The 26,393-nt window shown below is 43.9% G+C and overlaps 7 non-coding genes and 1 pseudogene across 8 annotated transcripts in view; 5 read left to right on the top strand and 3 right to left on the bottom strand.

The window, feature by feature from the left end:
* The window catches only part of LOC144698352 (uncharacterized), a 674,481-nt pseudogene that overhangs the window by 605,913 nt on the left and 42,175 nt on the right, over window positions 1-26,393 (top strand). The window lies entirely within an intron of this gene.
* Window positions 1,283-1,354, top strand: trnae-uuc (transfer RNA glutamic acid (anticodon UUC)). The gene has a single exon. It is a non-coding gene; the product is annotated as a tRNA-Glu (tRNA).
* trnak-cuu (transfer RNA lysine (anticodon CUU)) lies at window positions 2,007-2,078 on the bottom strand. The gene has a single exon. It is a non-coding gene; the product is annotated as a tRNA-Lys (tRNA).
* On the bottom strand, window positions 4,069-4,142 carry trnan-guu (transfer RNA asparagine (anticodon GUU)). Its single transcript has one exon. It is a non-coding gene; the product is annotated as a tRNA-Asn (tRNA).
* On the top strand, window positions 16,950-17,021 carry trnak-cuu (transfer RNA lysine (anticodon CUU)). Its single transcript has one exon. It is a non-coding gene; the product is annotated as a tRNA-Lys (tRNA).
* trnae-uuc (transfer RNA glutamic acid (anticodon UUC)) lies at window positions 18,111-18,182 on the bottom strand. The gene has a single exon. It is a non-coding gene; the product is annotated as a tRNA-Glu (tRNA).
* On the top strand, window positions 23,520-23,601 carry trnas-aga (transfer RNA serine (anticodon AGA)). The gene has a single exon. It is a non-coding gene; the product is annotated as a tRNA-Ser (tRNA).
* trnas-uga (transfer RNA serine (anticodon UGA)) lies at window positions 26,257-26,338 on the top strand. The gene has a single exon. It is a non-coding gene; the product is annotated as a tRNA-Ser (tRNA).

Here is a 26,393-nt window from a genome sequence, read left to right on the forward strand (position 1 = left end):
TAATGAGAACAGCCGAATTCCATTTCTTCAAAACAAAGACCCAAAGTGCTGCTGCATGACGTCACAGCTTAACATTCCAGACAGCCCCATTGGGCTCTTTACAGCGCAGGGTTTATAGAGGCGAGTGGGGTCATATTCGCTTCACATATGATGGAACTGCGGTTTGAAACCTGGTAAAAGCATTATCCAAGCTTGTTTATTTGAGTGAGTGAAAGTTCGATAAGTTACGTTTGTTGTAAACATGAACACGACGGTTGGAATCCTGCTGATTAAAGTTTTCACCATTTGTGATTTTAACCAAATTAATTATCAGTTAATTAGAAGGAAACCCATCCAAATACGTCGGTATTTTCTGATTTTCATTCATTTGTCAGCATTCAGGAAATTTGCTTTCGGAAATGGAACAAACACTGAACAAAGTTGGTGACATCCTTGCTTTCTTGATGTGTGTCTCTCCTTAAGCCTCTGTCACTCTCGGTGTATATCTCTGTGTCTGTTCCTCTGCGATTGTCAACGAGGTTCAGTTCCCTGAGGGGGTTAAAACTTTTTTAACTTCACAAACTTGATTCACATTAGTTCAGGTTAAAATGTCGGTGAGAAAAGTATCAGCGTGAAAGATAAAAGAGGAGATTAGCCCTTTCTATATATATCCTACAACAGGAACAACTTGTATATATAAAGCACCTTTAACCTGTTGGAACGTCACAAGGCGTTACCCAGGATCATTATGTAACAAAGTGTGACACTGAGCCACATGTTCTGTCAGATGACTAAAAGCTTGGTCAAGGGGGGAGGCTTTAAGAATTGTCTTAAAGGAGGAAAGTTAAGATTACATGTTCCAGTTAACAGCAATGGTTCTTCTCATTGGTTAAGAAGTCACTTGTGTTCAACCTAAACAGACCATTCGGTCGGAGAAAGTTGTCTCTGGTGAAGGAGGTCAGGAATGAAAAAAAAGTCAAAAGTTGCCTCCATAATCCAAATGTCAAGCCTTAGTGGTAGTTTCCCTGATGTCCAGTGACTCGGGATTGGCGTTTCCATTGGACCAACAGCGAATAGGGTGGAGGGTTTTGGAAATTGAAAGTTACGGATGTGCAGCTTGTGGGACTATTTCACCTCACTGTCGGTTTCATGTTCCAGCTCACAGCAACCGTTGTTTTCATTGGATGACGAAGTCGTTTATCTTGAACCTAAACAGGCAGTTTTGTGGTGAAAGAGATCTGAACTGAAAAACAATAGGCAAAAGCAGCGTAGATAAGCAGAATCGAAAAATGCTGGCGTAGCTTCCCTGGTGGTCTAGTGGTTAGGATTCGGCGCTTTCACCGCCGCGCCCCGGGTTCGATTCCCGGTCAAGGAATGTCTGTTCATTGTACGTGTTGATCGCTCATTGATTAAAAGCCTTTAAAAACTCCACCATAATCAGAGGAGTGAAAGTATAAGTTTCGCCTCAGATCTGGAAAACATCACACTCGTGAGTGGCAGTGAAGATGAGATGAGAGGAGAAGGGCTGTTTGCAAGGCTCTGACCATAGAAATGTTGGTGTGAGGCAAAATATGGGAGGGAGCAGTACGAATGTGGCTGCCTACTGTTTGCACTGGCACAAATATCACTCCCGATGTTGCCGGCTCCACTATTATCCATTGAGCTCCCAGATAAGCGGCTTTTTTTCGAATATTCATTTCAAATGTAATGGGAAAACAATTAGGCCTACGATGTACCGATATCCAACACACTGGAAATCTATGAAGTTATTGGATTCAAACAATTCCATCAATTCTTCCCTCTTCCTCATTTCCAAAGTGAGTGAGACAGGGAAAAGCAGAAAAGCAGCAATATTCCGGCCCCGCACTCTCCAATCACCCGCTGCCAGCAGAAAGCGGCGTCTGCAGCTTCAATCAGCGGGTTACTGCCCATCCCTGGGACGCAAGATGCTCCAAACCCAAAATCTTTTAAACGCTTCTGATCAATGAGTGATCAACACTCGTTTCAACAAATACAATAAATCGACATTCCCTGACCGGGAATCGAACCTGGGCCGCGGCGGTAAGAGCGCCGAATCCTGACCACTGGATCACCACGGAAGCTCCACCAGCATTTTTCGATTAGGCTTATCTACGCTGCTTTTGCCTATTGTTTTTCAGTTCAGATCTCTTTCACCACAAACCAATCACTACTGCTCTTTGAAAGCAGCACGCCAGGCCGAATGGCCTCTTTCTGTGCTGTGACTTTCTATAATTTTATGTTTCCCAACAGCACGGGTCATTCTGCCACTTTGTAACCCATTCGAGCGAGATGTACTTTCTTACCTTGCATTCGGCTCTTTTGAAACCAAAACACGGAGCAAATTCAGCGAGTTTTCATCTCATTTCCAGCACGAGATTTGTCACGAGACTAAATGAGCGACACGTTAATGGTGCCAATCCTTCACTGGAGGTCACCGCGTACAAAGAGTACTGTTATCATCAGCCTGTTATGCACGTTCTTACAGTACATCTGCTGAACAAATATAAGCTTATCACAGCTCTGCTTTCTTCACATTGAAACCCAGTGTGAAAATCAATTCAAAGTTGAACAACTGGGAGGAGAGTGACTGCGGCACTGGGCACATTCCCGTAATCAGTATCTGGGAGAACCAGGAAGTTGTCCCTTTACCCACGAGCTTTGCCCATTCCCACGAACAGACTGTGTCTGCATCAAGCAGCTAGTTAACCTGGGAGCTGGGCGGACAGAGGGAGTTGGGGGCGAGGCAGGAACAGAAGCAGGAAGAGATGTGACATGAAATTACTTTCAGTTTGATGTGTGTCAGTTGTTTTCAGTGGCGAATGTCTGCCTTGTAAGTTTCACAGGAGCCGCAGTGATTAGTTGGGTTTTTTTTTAAGCAGTAAGATGTAAAAGTAAAAAGATAAAAGCAAAATACTGCAAATGATGGAAACCTGAAACAAAAACAGAAAATGGTGGAAAAACTCAGCAGCTGGAGGGAGAAAGAGGGTCAACGTTCCCAGTCCATACGACACTCACTCAGATTTTTAAACAGCACCCAGTTTGGGGCTCGAATCCATGACCCTGAGATTAAAAGTCTTATGCTCGACCGACTAAGCTAACCGGGAATGTGCGAAGCTATTTCGTATCCCAACATGCATGGATGGTTTTGTTGCTTTCCACCTGATATCTCAGCTTGGTTGGAATTTTAAAGTGTGGAACGGAATCGGCCGACAAATGCCCCAAAGTTGCAATGCATTCCTCTCAATCATCAATAACATCATTCACATCTTCCACTTCTTAGCTGCATCTCCTTCCAAATACTGTGTTCGATTTCCCTCAGGATTTTCTCCTGCATTTAATAATTACCTGCTTTGTGTCCTCATTTTGAAACCATTGGCATCAACATCCAACACAAATTGAATTGCAAACCTGATGGACAAACAATGGAAAACAAGTCACTCGGTAACACTAATCCCATGGTGCTCATTTTCAGATTCACAACAGTCAGCTTTTCAATAAAATGAAGGAATTTTACACTGATAAGATTTGAAAGTTGATGTGACTTTTATTTGTGACTCACTCACTCGGGAATTCTGTAAATGCTGCTCTGAGGTTTACTGACCAGGAGAAAATCTACCTCTGTTTTCCTGAGCCTGTGCTCGGTGTATTGGGAGGTTTGGCCCGGGTTGGAGTATCTTGTGTCCCAGGGATGGGCAGTAACCCGCTGACTGAAGCTGCAGTCGCCGCTTTCTGCTGGCAGCGGGTGATTGGAGAGTGCGGGGCCGGAATATTGCTGCTTTTCTGCTTTTCGCTGTCTCACTCACTTTGGTTATGAGGAAGAGGGAAGAATTGATGGATTTGTTTGAATCCAATAACTTCATAGATTTCCCGTGTGTTGGATATCAGTGCATGGTAGGCATAATTGTTTTCCCATTACATTCGAAATGAATATTCGAAAAAAAGCCGCTTACCTTGGAGCTCACTGGATAACAGTGGAGCCGGCAACATTTCTGGAGTTTTGACATTCAGTTCAAGGACCCAAAAACTGTGTGACAACGAAGGCTGATGGGGAGAAAACAGTGACAGCTTCGTCTCTGGGTGGCCTCGAACCACCAACCTTTCAGTTAACAGCCGAACGCGCTAACCGATTGCGCCACAGAGACCGATGGAAACGTGATCAGCGTGTCAGCGAGTTAAAGCTTCATATTGCTGCGAACGGAATGACAACTGTTCTCTATCAGTTTTACTCTTCCAAAACAAAGGTTGGGACATTCATTGTGGATACATGGAAACCGTCTGATCCCACCCACTGCAAACACATCCCTGTCACCGGGAACCAGCTCTCCTACAACCGGAGCCGTCTCCCTTCGAGTCTTTCGGTGCCTTGACTGTTACCAATTATTCTGATTGTCCTGAAGCCGAAATTAGGTTTGAATTCCTGATGTGCAGTAACGAGAATCCTTTCAATGTCACAGGTCAGTTAATTTCACTGATAACATCAGAGTCAATGTTCCAGCGTCTTAAAGAAGGGAAAGGTGCCTTGACTCTCTCTGGTCAGTCGGACAGTTCGCCCTTCATTCTCCTCTGATTCCAGTTCCCAAAGAATATCTGAAGATTCACAGAGCTGGAGACTGGGTTTCCTGTTTTGGTTCTTTCACCAGTTTCCCACCTGCCAACTGACAATATTTTCCAAAATCTCGTCTCAATCCTCCGCCTTGCATCATGTCCAGAGATCAGGAAATTCAGTTTTGTGGAGATTTTATGGAGACAGGGATTGTCCTCTATGGAGCAAAGAAGGTTCAACGGAGATTTCATGGAGCTGGTCAAAATGATAGGGGTGGGGACAGTGAGGACGGGTGCTCTCCACTGACGGGGGTCAGTAACCAGAGGACTGGGAGTTAAGATAATTAAAGAAGGACAGACTTGCATTTTAATAGCGCTATTCCCGACCAGTGGTAGTCTCAAACCACTTTCCAGCCAATTAAGTACATTTTTGAAATAAAAAAACATAAAATGTTGGAAAACTCAGCAGGTTTCTCTCTCCACAGATGGTGTCAGACCTGTTGAGTTTTTCCTGCATTTTCTGTTTTCCTTTCCAGGTTTCCGCAGTTTTGCTTTTATTAAAGTGGAGTGTTGTCATGCAGGAAATACAGCAACCAATCACCGCTCAGGAAACAGCCAAAACCAGGCACGTTACAATGAGCAGACCATGTGCGGTTGGTTGAGGGACAAACACTGACCAGGCCACGTGGCTGCAACGTGAACACACAGATTTTGATAATGGCTCTGCCCAGTTTAGAACCAGAGACCGTTTCACGTGTTAGGTAAGCATGGAAATCACTGCACCACAGAAACAGGAAACAGCTCAAAGACCCAATGGGCTTCATTCAAATGTTAAACTGTGACGTCATACAGCAGCACTTTGGGTCTTTATTTTGAAGAAATGGAATTCGGCTGTTCTCATTAGGAATGCTGGAGACAGACTGATCAACAATGTCATCATCAAATGGTACAACACAGTAAGAGGTCTTTCGGACAATCATATCTCTGTCAGTTTTGTACAAAGAGATTTCTAGTTAATCTCAATTACTTTGCCTCTTTCCATAACCTTTTTTTTCTCCCTTTCAAGTCTTTGTCCAATTCCCTTTTGAAAACTCTGAGTTAAGAATAACAATATTGAAAGAGGTGCAGGAGCTTCTGCAGTGTCCATGCTCAGTGTGTGAAAATTAACAAAGTTTCCCTGACCCAATGACATGAAGAGTTGGTTTTTGACACTTATAACATTTTTCAAAATTTTTAAAACAGTTGATGTCAAATCGAATTATTAAAAAAATGTTTATCCTGACCAATCATCTCCTCATTTTTCTCAGTCAATATTTACAATTTCATTGCAGTTTATCGACATTTTTACCAACATTTCACGCACAGTCACACAGGAAAAAAGAAACATCATTTGAAACATCGAAATAATGAAACATTGAAGAAGGAAGTTAGCAGTAGAGATGATTTCTGTATGTTACAAAGTGCAGGATGATCTGGTTAACTGGCGGAGTTCGTTCGAGTTTCCCAATAACCTATTCCTGCTCCTTTGCTTCTGTTCTATTTCATTGGCAATACCAGGGAAGGCTGTTATGGTAGTGTGGCCGAGCGGTCTAAATCGCTGGATTAAGGCTCCAGTCTCTATGGAGCCGTGGGTTCGAATCCTGCCAAACGCTTAAGTTATTTGCCTTTTAGGATCTGCAGCTCTCCAATTTGAACCAACAGATACCAACTCACATTAAATCCATCGGAGCGTGTGGTGTTTAAATTTGATAGGAGGAACGAGGAGAGAAGATATAAATATGAGTTGCTGTAGTAAAATGGCGGTGTGTGGGATTACAGTCGCTGAGCTGCTCTGGCACAGAGTCGGCATTTGAACGACAGGCTGAATGACCATCTGATGTAGCCGCCTATGATTTTATACAAACTACATTCTTGAAAATCTGGGGCTTGGGTTCGGGACTGAATTATTATGGTGACAGGTTTTGAATGCATTGGGATCTCCACAGGTGGGCAGGAATCCTGACAGCTACGCTTCTTATCATTCCTTAAATTTACAGTGTACCTGCACAATTAATTGTCGATTACGTTGAATAAAATACACCCAAAATCTCCAGCGTTCCCTCATTTCCATTCGTCTGCAAGCATTCACAAAATTTACAGCTAGGAATGTAACAAAAACGGAGCCAGGTTGGTGTCATTCTTGCTTTCTGGGTGTTTGTCTCTCCTTAGAGACAACTCCTTGCCCTCTGTCACTCTCGGTGTATATGTCTGTGTGTGTTCCTCTGTGTGTGTCAATGTGGTTCAGTTCCCTATTTATACCATCCAAACATTATTCTCATGAGCCTCCCGTTCCCTTGAATTTGTGAAAGGCTCTCTTTAAATGTAAGTCTTTATTTCTCTTCTTTCTTTCCATATGTCAATCTAAAGTTAACAATCATATGGAATGGTGAAGTGTATCTGTTCCTTTCACTGTTAACCCCACTCTCTGTCTTTATCTGTCTCTCTTTGTCCCTGTATATCTGTCTCGCTCTCTTTCACTCTCTCAGTCTCTCTGACTGTGTCTCTATCTCTGTTCACTTTTGTGCTCTTTGTTTCCTTCATTCTCTCGCTGTCTGTGTGCAACCAAGGTTCACTGAATTGATTCCTGAGTGACAGTGAACATGCTGAGAGACTGTTTTCCCCTGGCTGGAGTGCCTGGAACTGGGCTCACATTCTCCGCATAATTTAAGACTGAGATGAGGAGACATTTCTTCATTCAAGGGTTGGTAAATCTTTGGAATTCTGTAGCCTGGAGGTCTGTGGACCCTCGGTTGATGAATATACTGAAGGCTGAGATGAATAAACTTTTGGACTTTAAGGGAATGAAGGACAATCGGGATCAGATGAGAAATTGGTGTTGCGGTTGGGGTTCTGACATGATTTTATGAAGGGGTAGCGGAGGCTCGAGGGGGCTTATGGTCAATTCCTGTTTCATTTTTGATGTTCTTAATGTACCGTTTCAGTGAAAATACCATCAAGGCGACGGGAAACAGCAGGTTGAGAGAGGTAGCTTGGCCAAAGGGTCTCAGACACTGGATTCAGGTTCTATTATTTGTGAAACCGCTGCCAAAGTTATAGGTGGTTTACCCGTGTGTCACTTTGAATGCTCACTTCTGACGAAAAAGTGCCAGCTCAAATAGAAGGCGGGCGCGTATTGGCTTTCATTTTAACAGGGAGAAAGAGAAGAGGCAATACAAATAGTAATTGCTTATGTGAGAATGCGCGGCAGTGGAAGTAGTTGAGTTGTTCTCCTAGATAGCCAGCACGGAGAAGATGGGCCGAATGCCCGCCTTCTCTGCTGCAGCCATCTTATATACCAACAACATTAACCTGTCCATAGGGCCAGTTGCCCTGGCAGACTGGTTAAGGCGTTGGAGTTCAAATCCATTGGGGTTTCCCGCTGTTCATTATTCCTGGTTTTAACTCTGTGTCTACAGAGTTAATCATCGGTTAGATTCAATCAAATCCATCCAAGCACTAAAGCATCCATGAGGGTTTTTCTATTTCCGTTCATTCACGAAAACATTCACAAAACTTGTAGTCCTTGTGGAACAAAAACGGAGCCAGGTTGGTGACATTCTTGCTTTCTGGGTGTTTGCTTCTCCTTGGATACAAACCCTTGCCCTTTGTCACTCTCGGTGTGTGTATGTGTGTATCCCTCTGTGTGTGTCAATATGCTTCAATTGCCCGAGGGGTGAACACGTTTTTACCATCACAAACTTAATTGACAATAGTTGTGCAGTTTCATATCAAAATGTTACAGAGAAAAATATCAGGATGGAAGATGCAGGAGGGGTTTACAATGTTTGGAAGAGGGTGCGGCTAAGAAGTGGAAGATTTAGTGAGAAGTTTACTCCTCATTTAACACGAGATTTGGAACCAGGTCTGGGAAATATTTGTGTCCATATAAACATTAAAACCACGCCTTTTCACGATTTTACCTTGCGCCACCATCTCTACAGTCAGTGTTTTGCAGCCTATAACAGCCCTTCTCTATCTTCACCTCCGTGTTTGTTCTCGACCCGTTGCGACAGGATGACATTTCCAACTCTGATTCACGTCGGTGATCGACATTTCTTGCTTTTAGTCAGGAGATTCAGTTTGCACGTAGTGAAAAGTTATTATTCCCTGATCGGGAATCGAACCCGGGCCACAGCAGTGAAAGCGCCGAATCTTGACCAACAGACCACCAGGATAGCGCCGAGAGGACTTGCAACTTGACTTACCTATGTTACCTATGCCTTTCATTTTCATTTCCCACCCATTTCACCAGAGACACGTTTCAACGAACAAAAGAACATAAGAAATAAGAGCAGGAGTCAACAATCAAGCCTGCCCTGCCATTCAATAAGATCATGGCTGATCTGCCCCAGGCCTCAACTTCTCTTTTGTGCCAGCTCCTCATAGCCCTCAACTCCATGATATTTCAAAAATCTATCTACCTCCTCTTTAAATACGCTCAGTGATCTAGCTTCCACAACTCTCTGGGGTAGAGAATTCCAAACATTTACTACCCTCTGGGAGAAGAAATTCCTTCGGATCTCAGTTTTAAATGAGTGTCCCCTTATTCTGTAACGATGTCCCCTAGTTCTAGAATCCCCCACTAGTGGAAACATCTCTACATTAACCTGGCAAGCCCCCTCAGAATCTTGTACATTTCAATAAGGTCACCCCTCATTCTTCTAAACTCGAATGAATAAAAGCTTAATCTGTTTTGCCGTTCTTGATAAGGCAACCTCTTCATCCCAAAAATACGCCTACTGAACCTCTTTTGAACTGCCTCCAAAGCCAGTATATATTTTCTTAAATACGGGACCAAAACTGTACACAGTACTCCAGGTGCAGCCTCACCAACACCCTGCACAGTTGTAACGAGAATTCCCTCTTGTAAACGCCAATCCCCGAGCAATACAGGCAAAAATTCCATTTGCCTTCTTAATTACTTGCTGCACCTGCATGCTAACTTTTTGTGTTTCATGCATGGGAACACCCAGATCCCTCCGTCCTGCACTTTTTTGGAGTCTCCCTCCATTTAAATAATAGTCTGTCTTTTGATTCTTCCTGCCAATATATATGACCTCACACTTCTCTACATTAATCTCCATCTGCAAAGTTTTTGCCCACACACTCAACCTATCTATATCCCCTTGCAGATTCCTTATGTCCTCATCACAACCTGTCCTCCCACCTATTTTTGTATCGTCAGCAAATTTGGATACATTACACTCTGCCCCCTCCTCCATGTCATTAATACGGATCATCAATAATTAAGGCCCCAGGACTGATCCTTGTGGCACAAGTTACGTCTTTCCAACCTGAATAAGACCCATTAATCCCGACTCTATCTTCTGTGTGTTAAATTGGGCTCTTTACATTGCAGGGTTTGTGTAGGGTAATAGGGATCACGGTCTCTCACACGCGGAAAGTTTCCCCGCTCGAAAAGGGGTAGAAGCATTAACAGAATTAAGTGTGAGGAAAGGTTGCATCGTTCCCGTTTGTTGTTAAATAGTAACTGGTTGCATCATCTCAAAAACATGTGACATTTGTACTTCTCCAGGTTTTGAATGATATTCTGAAAAATGCATGGCTTGGAAGAAAGAGAAAAAGGTGGAGACGGATTTGCTGTAAGGTCATTCGCACATGTGTGAGGTGTTGAATGAGCTGCTGATGTGCTGTGTCATTTGAAGATTCTAATGTTAGATCAATTTCTGTGCCGCATGGCTAAGGTTTTCAGCCGAATTGTACTTCCACAAAACAAGGTCCTGAAGTGCGATTAGACAGCACAGTTTGACATTCTAGGTCATTCTGCAAGGAGCTGCGTGTTGTATTTGTAGTCCAGGGATTACCACATTTGCTTTACACGCTGAAAATTCCCTGAATCGAAACTCATTGAAGAACAGTAGAATTGGCAACATTTGTGGAAAATTTTCTTACCGCCATTGACAACCCGGATCTGTGTGACACTGAATGTTGATGGGGGAAAAATATTAACAGCTTCGCCTCTGAACCAGCAAACTTTACAGTTAACAGCCGAACGCGCTGAACCATTGTGCTGCAGAGACTGATGCAACTTTCTGTGTTCTTTGTAGAGGCACAGCCAAGTATCTGTGAACATCAGCACAACTTTCTCACCTTTTGAAATATGTTCTGCTTTGTTACTTTTTTAAAAAATTTTTACGACCAAGAGAGTGACTTCAGACTTCGCTGCATTTTTCTCCGTCTGGCATTTGATTAGCCAATCACCTCTTATATATTATAAAACGAGAAAATGCTGGGAAAACTCAGCAGCTCTGACAGCCTCGGTGGAGAAGGGAACAGAGTTAACGTTTCGAGTCGGCCTGGCTCTTCTCCAGAGCGAAAGAGAAAAAGAAAGTGAAGTAATGTTCACTGTTCAAGGCAGCAGGGTGGGGAGGGTGCCGGGTGGGGTGGGGTGGGGTGGGGTGGGGAGGAGTGGGGTGAGGTGGGGTGGGGTGGGGAGAGGTGGGGCGGGTAGAGCAGGCGAAACTGGGTAGGAGGTCAATGATAGGTGGGGGCAAAGGAGATATTGACAATGATGTCATGGACACAAGACAAAGGGATGTTAATGGTAGTGGTCAGGGCTGAAGAAGGTGCTGATAGTGACATAGAGGCAAGAAAGCAGAATGTGTGAATTGAAGAACAAGGGTCAGCGCCCTGTGAAAGGCCAACTTAGAGCAACTGACAGATGGCTCTATTTTGTGGTGGGTTGGGGAGAGGGGCAGTGGTTGGGGACAAAGGATAGAAAAGAGGATAAAAGGGGGATGAAATAATGAATAAATGAATAAAAATAAGTAAAGAAAAATAAAAATACATTTTTATAACGGGATTTTAAAAGGGGTGAAAATAGGGGAGCAAGTTCAGGTTCTGAAGCTATTGAAATCAATGTTAAGTCTGGAAGGCTGTTAAGTGCCTAATCGGAAGATGAGGTGCTGTTCCTCCAGTTTGCGTTGAGCTTCACTGGAACATTGCAGCAGGCCAAGGACAGACATGTGGGCATGACAGCAGGATGATTTGTTGAAATGGATAGGGATAGGAAGGTCTGGGTCATGCTTGAAGACAGACCAAAGGTGTTCTGCAAAGCGGTCACCCAGTCTGCGTTTGGTCTTCCCAATGTAAAGGAAACCGCATTGGGAGCAGCAAATGCAGTGGACCAAATTGAAGGGGGTGTAAGTGAAGAGCTGGTTCACCTGAAAGGAGTGTTTGGGCCCTTGGAAGGTGAAGAGGGAGGCCCCTAAAGGACCATCTGTCAGTTGCTCTATGTTGTTCTTTAACAGAGTGCTGACCCTTGTTCTGTATTCACACCTTTACACCACTATCAGCACCTTTTTTAGCCCTTTCCACGACCATTAACACTTCCTTTGTCTTGTGTCCCTGGCTGCTTTGTCAACCACTACTGAGCCCCCACCTTTCACTGACCTTTCCAGTTGCTCCACCCACCCCCTCGTAAACAGTATAAATTGCATCACATTTCTCCTTCTATAGACCTGAAGATGTCACACGGACTCGAGACTGTGACTCTGTTTCCCTCTCCACAGACGCTGTCAGATGGTGAGCTTTCCCAGCATTTTCTGTTTTTCGTACAAATTTCCATCATCCGCAGTATTTTAACTTAAAAGCAGAATGCTTTTCCTATTTTGTTCCGCAGTCTCGCACGTTACTTGACATTCTCAGCTGAAGGTCATTCATAGGTTACAGCGAGGATTGAACTTGGGCTCTTGACTTACAAAAGCAGCGCTGTAACCGCTGAACTATTGAGCCACCCACTTGCCAAATGGAAAACCGACCATATTCAGTAGAAAAAGGCTGATGCGGAAGTTCCAGGTGGATGACATTTAATAGACCTGGAAATGTCTGAGAGGGAGAACAGGGAGTTAAAAGATGCGACATGAAAGCGGCAGAATTTGATGTGTGTCAGTTACTTTCAGTGATAAATTTCTGCTGTGTGTCGCCTTGTCAGTTTCACAGGAGCCGCAGGGATGAGGTTGGTGGCACCTGGTTAAAATGACAGGGACTGGAAGAAACCTAAGTCCAAATCTTCATGTCACTGGGTCGGGGGAAACTTTGTTAATTAAGAGAAACTGTGTATGGATTCTGCAGAAACACCTTCTTCAAAAATGAAATGGACAGTGACTTGAAATAGTGAAAAATGAGGCTTATGGAAAGGGAGAATTATATTGAGACTGATATGTTCTCCTTTAAAATGAAGCTGGGATAGATGTGATGGCCTAATGACTCTCCAACACGCTGTACCATTTGATGATGATATTGTTGATCAGCCCGTCTCCAGCATTCCTAATGAGAACAGCCGAATTCCATTTCTTCAAAACAAAGACCCAAAGTGCTGCTGCGGAACTGCATTGTAGTCACGTGTACTGGACTCACTTCGTGCTGAGTTCCCGTAGTGTAGTGGTTATCACGTTCATCTCACATGCGGAAAGTCCCCGATTCAAAACCAAGCAGAAACATTTTCGATACTTGTTCGTTTAGGTGAAAGGGAAAGTTGCATCACTCCTGCTTGTTCTTGAATATTAGCTGAATGCAGAATCTCACAGCCGGATTGCACTTGCTCTTCGTCTTTTCACAAAGTGTACACTCAGCAAAATGAGGATATCCTTCAGCTGGCAGCGGGTGAGTGGAGAATACTCGAAATGAATATTCAATAAAAGACATGTCTGTTGGAACTCGCCGGGTAACAGGAGAGTTGACAATTTCTGACCTCTTTTGTCGCTTAAGGACCCAATGACAACCCGGGACTGTGTGACAATGAATGCTGCTCCAGCTAACAGCAATCGCTGTTTTCATTGGCTGAAAAAGTCGTATGTGTTCTACATAAACGTGTCATTTTGTGGGAGAAAAGTGTCTCTGGTGAAAGAGGTCTGAAATGAAAATAGAAGGCACAGATGTCATGGGTAAACCGGCCTGTAAAGTAGCAAGCCTGGGGGTCTAGTGGTTAGGGTTCGGCCCTTATAAACATCATGCGAATGATTAAAAATAAATGTGCATCGCTTATTGATTGAAAACTGAAAGCGCATATCAGCTCCGCCTGAATCAGTGGAGTGAGAGCTGGAGTTTTGTATCCGAGCTGGAAATGTCACCCGTGCAACAGGCCGCGAGCAAACACAGAGGTGAAAATAGGAAACGAGAGAAGGGCTGTGATAGGCTGCAAAGCACTGACTATCGAGATGGTGGTGCAAGGGAAAATGTGGAGGTAATAGGGGAGATTTCACTGTTTACATCGACACAAATATCCCCCAGATCTGGTTCCAAATCTCGTGCCAAACGAGAAGAAAACTTCTCACTGAATTTGCTCAGTCTCATGACGTCAAATGAGCTGAACACAAGAGAAGAAGGTGGATTTTGCTGGAGTGGGTTGTAAGATGATAAAATGACTGTGAAAGCAGCAGCATTGGGAGTGGAAATGAAACAGTTATAGAAAGATCCAGCACAGAAAGAGGCCATTCGGCCCGGCGTGCTGCTTTGAAAGAGCAGTTGTGATTTGTTGATCAGGAGCGACATTTCTCCCAGTTTGAACAGCAGGAAGAAAAATCTGTCCCATTCCCACCCACATTTTGCACCATCATCCCTTTAGACAGTTTCTCTCTCATGCCTTGTAACCGATCACAGTCCTTCCCTTTTGTCCTTTCAGTCCCATCTCTCCGCCTCTAGACTTGTTTTCCACCTGTTACAGCTCTGGCTTTTCCAGCTCTGATGAAAGATCATCCTGCTGGAAGATTAACTCTGTTTGACACTCCACAGACGCTGCCAGACCTGGTTTCTTTTAATAAGGAATTCCTATTCACTGTGACAGTTCACACAGCGGGAAAGAAAAGGTTTTCCCTATACGGGAATTAAACCTAGGCTGCGTCGGTGAAAGCACCAAATGCTCAGAATTAAAAACTTGACTTCCAGTGAAGCCGAGAGCAGTTTTCATTCATAAACCAGCAACTGTGATATTAACAAAGCGGGATGGAGAAAGACTCAGTTTGAGCGGTGACACTGCCGGAGGAATGGAGACCTGGGGATCACCCATGAAAACAACAATGTTTAAAAAGGGACTTTCACTGATCACAGGTCGCGAACCCAACAGACCTGGCATTAAGAGCCTCAGACGCCGTCGACTGAACTAGCCAGGCATGTAAGAAGAACGAAGCATTCCACATCCCAACATCCATGGAGATCACTGCTGTTTACGACCTCAAGCCTCAGCTTGTTCTGAATTTCAAATTGTTGAAGGTAATCGACCGATAAAAGCCCCAAGGTTACAATGCATTCCTCTCAATCACCAATAACATCATTCACACCTTCCACTTCTTAGCTGCACCTCCGTACAAACATTGCAAACCCCTCTTGAATCTTTCATTTTGATATTTTTCTCTGTAAAATTTCAATATGAAGCTGCACAATCAATGTGAATAAAGTTTGTGATGGTGAAAATGTGATCACCACTTCGGGGAACTGAACCACACTAACATAGACAGAGGAACACACACAGACATATGCACCGAGAGTGACAGAGACCGAAGGGGAGACAAACACCCAGAAAACAAGGATGTCACCAACCTGGCAAATTATTGTTCCATTTCAGACTGCAGATTTAGTGAATGTTTGCCGATCAACGGAAAGAAGAAACACGGAAATGGTTGGGTGGTTTTCATTTCACTTAGCTGATAATTAATTCTGAAGGCAGTTTGCTAAAGTCAGGAGTGATTCGGGCTGTGTCACAGGAAGGGACGAATGACGATCAGGAGGAGGCGATTCAGCCCTTTGAACCTGTTCCGCCATTCAGCAAGATCATGGTTGATCTGATTGTGGTCTCGAGGCCGCTTTTCTGTCCTCTCCAAAAAATATTTGGAAAATAATGTCAGTTGGCAACTGGGAAAATGGATTGGGAACCAATACAGAAAACCCAGTCTCCAGCTTTGTGAATATTCAGAAACACTTTGGGAACCGGAATCAGGGGAGAATGAAGGGTGAACTGTCAGACTGACCAGAGACAGTCAAGGCACCTTTCCCTTCTTTAAGACACTGGAACATTGACTCTAATGTTATCAGTGAAATTAACTGATCTGAGACTTTGAAAAGATTCTCGTTACTGCACATCAGGAATTCAAAACTAATGTCAGCTTCAGGACAATCAGAATACTTGGTAACAGACAAGACACGCAAAGGCTCGAAGGGAGACGGCACCGGTTGTAGGAGAGCTGGTTCACAGTGACATGGGTGTGCCTATAGTGGGTCGGATCAAACTGTTTCCATATATCCACAATGAATGTCCCACTCTTTATTTTGGAAGAGTAAAACTGATAGAGAACAATGGTCATTCCGTTCGCAGCAATCTGAAGCTTTAACTCACTGACACCCTGGCTTAAACTTTCATCGGTCCCTGTGGCGCCATTGTTTAGTGCGTTCGGCTATGAAACGAAAGGTTGGTGGTTGGAGACCACCCAGGAATGAAACTTTAACTGTTTTCTCTCTATCAGCATTCATAGTCACTCAGTTCCCGGTTGTCATTGGGTACTTGAGCTGAATACGAAGACTCCATAAACGTTGCTGACTCCATTGAGAAAACAATTAGACCGACCATACACCGATATCTAACCCATTGGAAATTCATCAAGTTATTGGATTGAAACAAACCCATCAATTATTCACTCTTCCTCAGCTCCACAGTGAGTGAGACAGGGAAAAGCAGAAAAGCAGCAATATTCCGTCCCCGCACTCTCCAATCACCCGCTGCCAGCAGAAAGCGGCGACTGCAGCTTCAATCAGCGGGTTACTGCCCATCCCTGGGACACAAGATACTCCAACCCGGGCCAAACCTCCCAATACACCGAGCACAGGCTCAGGAAAACACAGGTAGATTATATCCCGGTCACTAAACCTCCGAGCAGCATTTACAGAATACCCGAGTGAGTGAGTCACAAATAAAAGTCACACCAACTTTCTAATTCTTTTCACCGTAAAATTCCTTCATTTTATTGAAAAGCTGACTGTTGTGAATCTGAAAATGAGCACCATGGGATTTGTGTTACCGAGTGACTTGTTTTCCATTGTTTGTCCGTCAGGTTTGCAATTCAGTTTGTGTTGGATGTTGAAGCGAATCTGATTTCAAAATGAGGTCACAAAGCAGGTAAATATTAAATCCAGGCGAAAATCCTGAGGAAAATGGATCACAGTATTTGGAAGGAGGTGCAGATAAGAAGTGGAAGATGTGAATGATGTTATTGGTGATTGAGAGGAATGCATTGCAACCTTGGGGCATTTGTAGGCCGATTATGTTCCACACCTTAAAAGTCAGAACAAACTGAGGCACCAGGTGGAAAGCAGCAGGTTTCTCCATGTATGTTGGCATATGGAGCAACTTTCTATATGCCCGGCTAGCTCAGTCGGTAGAGCATGCGGCTCTTAATCTCAGGTCGTGGGTTCGAGCCCCACGCTGGACGCTATGATATTTAGAAAAGCCAAATAAAATTCGTGCGGCTTGTTCCTCTCACCAGCTGTGACGTATTTCCATCGTTCGCAGTAATTTGCTTTTATCTTTTTACTTTTAAAATCTTGCTGCTTGAAATAAACACCAATTGCTGTGTCTCCTGTGAAACTTACAAGACAGACATTCACCACTGAAAGAAACTGACATACATCAAATTCAATGCATGTCGCATCTCTTTCTGCTTCTGTCTCTGCCTCGCCTCCAGCTCCCTCTGCCCGTCCTGCTCCCAGGTCAATTAGCTGTTGCTTGATGCCGACACAATCAATTCGTGGGAATGGATAAAACTCGTGGAAGAGACACCTGGATCCCACCTTCCTGGTTCTCCCAGATACTGATTACAGGAATGTGCCCAGTGCCGATTATCTCTCCCAGTTGTTCATCTTTTTAATTGATTTTCACACTGGATTTCAATGTGAAGAAAGCAGAGCTGTGATAAGCTTATATTGTTCAGCAGATGTACTGCAAGAAGGTACATGACAGGCTGATGATAACAGTGATCTTTGGACGCGGTGAGCTCCAGGGAAGGATTGGCACCATTGATGTGTCGCTCAATTAGTCTCGTGACAAATTTCGTGCTGGAAATGGCAAGAAAACTCGCAGAATTTGCTCCGTGTTTTCGTTTCAATAGAGGCGAATACAAGGTAAGAAAGAATACCTCGCTGGTGTGGGTTATAAAATGGCAGAATGACCCGTGCTGTTGGGAACCATAAAATTATAGAAAGTAACAGCACAAAGAGGCCATTCGGCCGGGCGCGCTGCTTTCAAAGAGCAGGAGTGATTGGTTGATCCATCAGGAGTGATATTTCTGCCAATGCAAAGAGTAGGCAGCAAAATTCATACTTGTCCCACCTATATTTTGCCTCACACCAACAATTCTATAGTCAGTGCTCCTCTCCTCTTTCTTCATTCCCTCACTCCACTTGAACCAAGTGTGATGTTTTCCAGCTCTTGAACTCTCACTCCTCTGATTCTGGTGGAGCTTTTAAACCTTTCCAGTCAATGAGTGATCAACACCCGTTCCGAAAAACTCAATAAGTGGACATTCCCTGACCGGGAATCGAACCCGGGCCGCGGCGGTGAAAGCGTCGAATCCTGACCACTAGATCACCAGGGAAGCTGTGCTAACGTTTTTCGATTTGGCTTAACTACGCTGCTTTTGCCTATTGTTTTTCAGTTCAGATCTCTTTCACCACAAAACTGCCTGTTTCGGTTCAAGATAAACTACTTCGTCATCCAATGAAAACAATGGTTGCTGTGAGCTGGAATATGAAATTGACAGTGAGGTGAAATAGCCCCCAAGCTGCTCATGTGTAACTTTCAATTTCCAAAACCCTCCACCCTATTCGCTGTTGGTCCAATGGAAGCGCCGATTCCTGGTCACTGGACATCATTTGGATTATGGAGGCAACTTTTGACATTGTTTTTTCATTCCCGATCTCTTTCATCAGAGACAACTTTCTCCGACCAAATGGTCTGTGTCAGATGAACACAAGAGACTTCTTAACCAATGAGTAGTACCTTTGCTGTTAGCTGGAACATGAAATCGATACTTTCCTCCTTTAAGACAGTTCTTAAAGTCTCCCTCTTTGACCGAGCTTTTAGTCATCTGACCGAAAAGAGGCTCGGTGTCACACTTTGTTATATAACGCTCCTGGGGAACGCCTTCTGACGTTTCATTAGGTTAAAGGCGCTTTATAAATATAATTTGTTGTTGTTGTAGGATAAATATAGAAAGGGCCAATTTCCTGTTTTATCTTTCACGCTGATGCTTTTCTCAGCGAGATTGTAACATGAATTCGCACAACTAATGCGAATAAAGTTTGCGGCGTTAAAAACGTTTTCACCCCCTCAGGGAACTGAGCCACATTGACAATCGCAGAGAAACAGACACACAGGGATGTACACCGAAAGTGACAGAGTCTTAAGGAGAGACACAGGCCCAGAAAGCAAGAGTGTCACCAACTTGGCTCCGTGTTTGTTCCATTTCCGAAAGCAAATTCCCTGAATGCTGACAAATGAATGGGAATCAGAAAATACGGACGTATTTGGATAGATTTCCTTCTAATTAACTGATAATTAATTTGGTTAAAATCAAAAATGGTGAAAACTTTAGTCAGCAGGATTCCAACCCTTGTGTTCATATTTCCAACAAACGTTAATCATCGAACTTTCGCTCACACTGAAATGAAAACGCTTGGATAACGCTCTTGCCATGTTTCAAACCGCAGCTCCATCATATGTGAAGCGAATATGACCCCACTCGCCTCTATCAACACTCCGCTGTAAAGAGCCCAATGGAGCTGTCTGCAATGTTAAGCGGTGACGTCATGCAGCAGCGCTTTGGGCCTTTATGTGTAGGCGAACATTTTGGGTCCAGTGACCACAATGTCATTAGGTTTAAGTTAATTATGGATACGGATAGGTGTGGTCCTCGAGTTGAGATTCCAAATTGGAGAAAGGCCAAATTTGTGGAAATGAGAAAGGATCTAGGAAGAGTGGATTGGGATAAGTTGTTTTCTGGCAAGGATGTGTTCAGTAAGTGGAAGGCATTCAAGGGCGAAATTTTGAGAGTGCAGAGTTTGCATGTTCCTGTCAGGATTAAAGGCAAAGTTAACAGGCATAGGGAACCTTGGATTTCAATGGATATTGGCGATCTAGTTAAGAAGGTGTATAGCAGGTATAGGCAACAAGGAACAAATGAGGTACTTGTAGAGTATAGGAAATGTAAGAAAATACTAAAAAGGGAAATCAGGAAGGCAAAAAGAAGACATGAGGTTACTTTGGCAGATAATGCGAAGGTAAACCCGAAGGGTTTCTACAACTATATTAAGAGTAAAAGGATAGTAAGGGACACAATTGGTCCCCTTGAATATCAGAGTGGTCATCTATGTGTGGAGCCTCACGAGATGGGGGAGATCTTAAACAGTTTTTTTTTTGCATCAGTATTTACTCAGGAAACTGGCATAGTGTATAAGGAAGGAAGGGAAACAAGCAGTAGTGTGATGGAACATATAGAGATTAAAGAGGAGGAGGTGCTTGCTGCCTTACAGTGAATAAATCCCCCGGGCCTGACATGATATTCCCTCGGACCTTGAGGGAGACTAGTGTAGAACTTGCAGGGGCCCTGGCAGAAATATTTAAAATGTCCTTAGCCACGGGTGAGGTGCCGGAGGATTGGAGGGTAGCTCATGTTGTTCCGTTGTTTAAAAAAGGCTCCAAAAGCAAACCAGGTAATTAAAGGCCAGTGAGCCTGACGTCAGTAGTAGGTAAATTATTGGAATGTGTTCTGAGAGATCGGATATACAATTATTTGGACAGCCAAAGACTGATTAAGGATAGTCAGCATGGCTTTGTGCGTGGTAGGTCGTGTTTAACGAACCTTGTAGAGTTTTTCGAGGAGGTTACCAAGAAAGTAGATGAAGGAAAGGCTGTGGATGTTGTCTACATGGACTTTAGTAATTTTGACAAGGTCCCACATGGGAGGTTAATTCAGAAGGTTCAGACACTTGGTATCCATGGAGAGGTTGTAAACTGGATTCTAAATTGGCTGTGTGGGAGAAGACAGAGAGTGGTAGTGGATGATTGCCTCTCAGACTGGAGGTCTGTGACTAGTGGTGTGCCTCAGGGATCTGTGCTGGGACCATTGTTGTTTGTTGTCTATATCAATGATTTGGATGATAACGTGGTAAATTGGATCAGCAAGTTTGCTGATGACACTAAGATTGGAGGCGTTGTGGACAGCGAGGAAGACTTTCAAAGCTTGCAGAGAGATCGGGACCAACTGGAAAAATGGTCCAGAAAATGGCAGATGGAATTTAATGCGGAAAAGTGTGAGGTGTTGAATTTTGGAAGGACAAACCAAGGTAGGACATACACAGTAAATGGTAGGGCACTGAGGAGTGCGGAGGAACAAAGGGATCTGGGGGTTCAGATACATAATTCCCTGAAAGTGGCGTCACAGGCAGACAGGGTTGTAAAGAAAGCTTTTGGCATACTGGCCTTCATAAATCAAAGTATTGAGTATAGGAGTTGGGATGTTATGGTAAGGTTGTATAAGACATTGGTGAGGCCAACTTTGGAGTACAGGAACGATATCAGTAAGTTTGAGAGAGTGCAGAGAAGATTTACTAGGATGTTGCTGGGTCTTAAGGAGTTGAGTTACAGGGAAAGATTAAACAGGTTAGGACATTATTCCTTGGAGCGTAGAAGAATGAGGGGAGATTTGATAGAAGTTTACAAAATTATGAGGGGTATAGACAGAGTAATTGCGAGTAGGCTCTTTCCACTTAGATTAGGAGAGATCAACACGAGAGGACATGGCTTTAGGGTGAAAGGGGAAAAGTTTAGGGGGAACATTAGGAGGAACTTCTTCACTCAGAGAGTGGTGAGTGTGTGGAACGAGCTACAATCTGACGTGGTAAATGCGGGCTCACTCTTAAGTTTTAGAAATAAATTGGATAGATACATGGATGGAAGAGGTCTGGAGGGTTATGGACTGCGTGCAGGTCAATGGGACTAGCGGAATAATATTTCAGCACAGTCTAGACGGGCCTAATGGCCTGTTTTCTGTACTGTAATGTTCTATGGTTCTATGGAATTCGGCTGTTCTCATTAGGAATGCTGGAGACAGGCTGATCAACAATGTCATCATCAAATGGAACAGCTCAGTAAGAGGACCTTCCACCCATGGTGTCTATGTCAGTTTTGTAGAAAGAGCTTTACAATTAAAGGCAATTTTCTTCTCTTTCTCCTTAACCCTGTGTTTTTCGCTTTCAAGCCATTGCTCAATTACTGTTTGGAAATTCGGTGTTAAGAAAACCAATATTGAAAGCTTCAGCTGGTTCCTCACCTGAGCAAATACGTCAGCCTTGCTCCAGGGACTGCCGTTTGCAGTGCTTTACTTTGGTCAGAAGTTCAAAGCAATATAATTTGCAGGTTAACTTGGATTTTTTTTTTATTCATTAACATGATGTGGGCTTCGCAGTCTGGGCCAGCATTTATTGTCCATCCCTAATTGCCCTTGGGAAGGTGGTCTGCCTTCTTGAACCACTGCAGTCCATGTTGTGTAGGTACTTCCACTGTGCTGTTAGGAAGGGAGTTCCAGGATTTTGACCCAGTGACAGTGAAGGAACGGCAATATATTTCCAAGTCAGGATGGTGAGTGAATTGAAGGGAAACTTCCAGGTGATGATGTTCCTATCTATCTGCTGCCCTTGTCCTTCAAGCTGGTAATGGTCCTGGGTTTGGAAGCTACTCTCTTGGAAGCCTTGGTGAATTCCTGCAGTGCATCTTGTAGAGGGTACACACTGCTGCTACTGTGCATCAGTGGTGAAGGGAGTGAATGTGGATGTGGTGCCAGTCAAGTGGACTGCTTTGCCCTGGACGGTGTCCAGCTTCTTCAGTGTTGCGGGGGCTGCAAGCATCACACTCCTAACTTTTGCCTTGTAGATGGTAGACAGGCTTTGGGGAGTCAGGAGGTGGGTTACACGTTGCACGATTCCTAATGTCTGACCTCCTCTTGTAGCCACAGTGTTTATATGGCTAGTCCAGTTCAGTTCCTGGTCACTGGGAACCCCCAGGATGTTGATAGTGAGGAATTCAGTGATGGTAATGCCATTGAACAGCAAGAGGCGATGGTTGGATTCTCTCGTGTTGGAGATGGTCATTGCGTGACACTTGTGGGGTGCGAATGTTACTTGCCAACTTGTCAGCCCAAGCCTGGATATTGTCCAGGTCTGGCTGCGTTTGGACATGGACTGCTTCAGTATCTGAGGAGTCGGGTATGGTGCTGATCATTGTGCAATCATCAGCTAACTTCGCCACTTCTGACCTTATGATGGATGGAAGTTCATTGCTGAAGATGCTCGGGCCGAGGACACTACGCTAAGGAACTCGTGCAGTGATGTCCTGGAGCTAAGATGACTGACTCGAACAACCACAACCATCTTCCTTTGTGCTAGGTATGACTCCAACAAGCGGAGAGTTTCCCCCTGATTCCCATTGACTCCAGTTGTGTTCGGGAACCTTGATACCACACTCGATCAAATGCTGACTTGATGTCACTTCATCTCGGGAGTTCAGCTCTTTTGTTTGTATTTGAACCAAGGCCGTAATGAGGTCAGGAGCTGAGTGGCCCTTACGGAACCCAAACTGCGCATCAGTGAGCAGGTTATTGCTAAGTCTGTGCCACTTGATAGCACTATTGATGACCCCTTCCATTACTTTACTGATGATGGAGAGTAGACTGATGGAGCGGTAATTGGCCGGGTTGGATCATTCTCACTCTTTCTTTCCCAGTTTGGTCGGGAGAACGAGGAGAGACAGGATAAATTGCAGGATTCCGGGGAAAAGATCAGGTAATGGCAGTGACAGGACGGGCAGAAAGACCACGTTCTCCGCTGTAACCATTGCATGATTTCATACAAATAATAGTAATAACCCAGCAGCTTCTGTAGTCGTGGCCGAGTGGTTAAGGCGATGGATTAGAAATCCATTGGGATTACCCCGCGCAGGTTCGACTCCTGCCGACTACGTTTCTCATTATTTTGGATTTTATCGGCGCACAGACAGAGCTAATTATCGTTTGAATCGAGGGAAAGCGATCCAAACACACCCGTGTTCTCTTGTTTCCGTTCATTTGTCAGCCTTCTGCAAATCTCCAGTTGGAAATGGAAAACAAAACGGAGCCAATTTGGTGACATGATTTCATGGTGACATGATTTCACTGTGGCATTTGTCTCTCCTTCGGCCTCTGCCAGTCTCGGTGTATACCTGTCTGTGTTCCTGTGTGTGTGTCAATGTGGTTCAGTTCCCTGAGAAGGTGAACACATTTTTACGAGCACGAACTGTATTCACATTAGTGGTGCAAGTTCACATTACAAAGTTACAGTGAAAAATATCAGGATGAAAGAGACAAGAGTAGTTTGTCTCTTTCTATGTATGGACTACAACAACAACTTATATTTATAAAGCTCATTTTTCCTAATGAAACGTCACAAGGCGTTCCCCAGGAGCATTTTATCACAAAGTATGACACTGAGCCACATAATCGGTCAGGTGACTAAAAGCTCGGTCAAAGGGAATGGCTTTAATAACTGTCTTAAAGGAGGAAAGTATCGACTTCATGTTCCAGCGAACAGCAATGGTTCTTCTCATTGGCTGAAGGGGACACTTGTTTTCCACCGACATAGACCATTTGGTCAAAGAAACTTGTCTTTGGTGAAGTTTGTAAAAGTAAACTCCACTACAGTTTGGCGGCCGATAAACAACTCCCGCCAATGTTTGCTGCTTCTTGCAGTTTCTTAGCTCCACCCAAACTGATTCTACATGTTGATCCCTCAATCTAAGATCCTCTCTCACTAATGTACCGATCTGGTTACTTATTAACAGCGCGACTCCGCCTCGTTTTCCTTTTTGCCCATTCTTCCTAAATGACGAATATCATTCAGATCAACCAATCACACTGCTCTTTGAAAGCAGCACACAGGGCCGACTGGCCTCTTTCTTTGCTGTAACTTTCTGTCATTTGATGTTTCCTGACACCACGGTTAAGATTAACTTTCTTATCTTCCATGTGATGCTTTGAATTCAAGACAATGGGCAAATTCAGCAAGTTTTCTTTTTCGAGCACAGAATTTGGAACGGGACTCATTGAATCACATTTAAATGGCTTCAATCGTAAGATGCAGCTCACCGAGTCCAAACAGGCACCGTAAGCATCAGCCTGTTATGTACATTCTTGCTGTACATCTTCTGAGCTATAAGCTGATCACAGCTCCACTTTCTGCACATTGAAAGACAGTGTGAAAATAAGCACAATTTCAAACCTTAACAACGCGCATATTTGTGATTTTCTGTGTGTGTCAATGTCGTTCAGTTTCCCATTTTGACCACCCAAACATTATCCATGTTAGTTCTCTGACTTCATATCAGCAAAAAAAAAAGCAGTTAACAGGACATTTCTCTCTTTATTTTGAGTGGAGACTGTTCAGCAACTAAACTTCTGGATGTTACAAAGCGGAGGATGGTTGAAGTTTTCAGATGATCTTATTATGTAACTGAGAATGCTCGACGGTCCGAATGGCCAATTCCTGAACATTATTTTTTATATCCTAATTCAGTGTCAATGTTTGTGTTTAATCTGAATGTGGTAGTGAGGCCGAGTTGGCTCAGCCGCTGGTTCAGTTTCGGATCTCTCTGGTGATTTGGGCTTTACTCCCATCGCTGCCAAACTTTCTGGTGCTTTGTTATTTGAGACGCTTCCAAAAAATTCTCCGTGCGGTGAAGGAGCAGATGATCTGTGCAGTGTTGTATTTCAGTTGGAAGAATGAGGAGAGACAGTGTAAATCCCAGGGTGACTGGGAAAAGGTGGGACAATGACACGGACTGGAAGACCTTCTTTCACTGGAACTCCCTGTATTCATTCTACTATTTTAAACAAACAACATGCAGCCTTTACCCAGTTGTCTTGGCCGAGTGGTTGAGCCGTTTTTCCACGTGGTTCGAATCCTGCCAACTCCCCTTCTTCTCATTCCTGATTGACACAAACTGCCTGCAGAATAAATTATCAGTCAAATGAAAAAAAAACAACCAAACACCCCCGTGTTTCTGGCTTCAGTTCATCTGCAAACATTCACTATATTTGGAGTCTGAAATGGAACAATAATTGGCCAAGTTGGTGACATCCTTGCTTTTTGGGTGTTTGTCTCTCCTTCGGCGTCTGTCACTCTCATTGTATGTGTCTGTGTGTTCCTCTGTGTGTGTCAATGCGGTTCCGTTCCCTGAGGGGATGTACACATATTCACCATCACAAACTTGATTAACATTGGTTGTGCAACTTCATATTAAAATGGCAAAGGGAAAAATATCTGGATGAACGATGCAAGTGGAGTTTGGAAGGAGGTGCAGCAAAGAAGTGGAAGATGTGAATTATGTTATTGATGATTGAGAGGAATGCATTATCACCTTGTGGATTTTGTTGGTCGATTACCTTCCACAGTTTGAAATTCAGAACAAGCTGAGGCTCCAAGAGGAAACAACATTGACCTCCCTGAATTTTCACATAGAAAATAACGCGCGTGCATGTCCGGCTAGGTTGTGACAGAGACAGGGCGGGCAGAAGGTCCTCTTTGTCTGCTGTAACCATTCTATGACTTTATATAAATAATACAGGCTTACTGTCAAAATCTGTAGTCGTGGCCGAGTGGTTAAGGCGATGCACTTGAAATCCATTGGGGTTACCCCGCGCAGGTTCAAATCCTGCCGTCTACGTTTTCCCTTATTTCTGATTTAAACCATTGACCTCAGAAACAGTAAATGGAATCGA

The sequence above is a fragment of the Cetorhinus maximus genome, chromosome 23, assembly GCF_964194155.1.
Source record: "Cetorhinus maximus chromosome 23, sCetMax3.hap1.1, whole genome shotgun sequence".
Classification (NCBI taxonomy): Eukaryota; Metazoa; Chordata; class Chondrichthyes; order Lamniformes; family Cetorhinidae; genus Cetorhinus; species Cetorhinus maximus.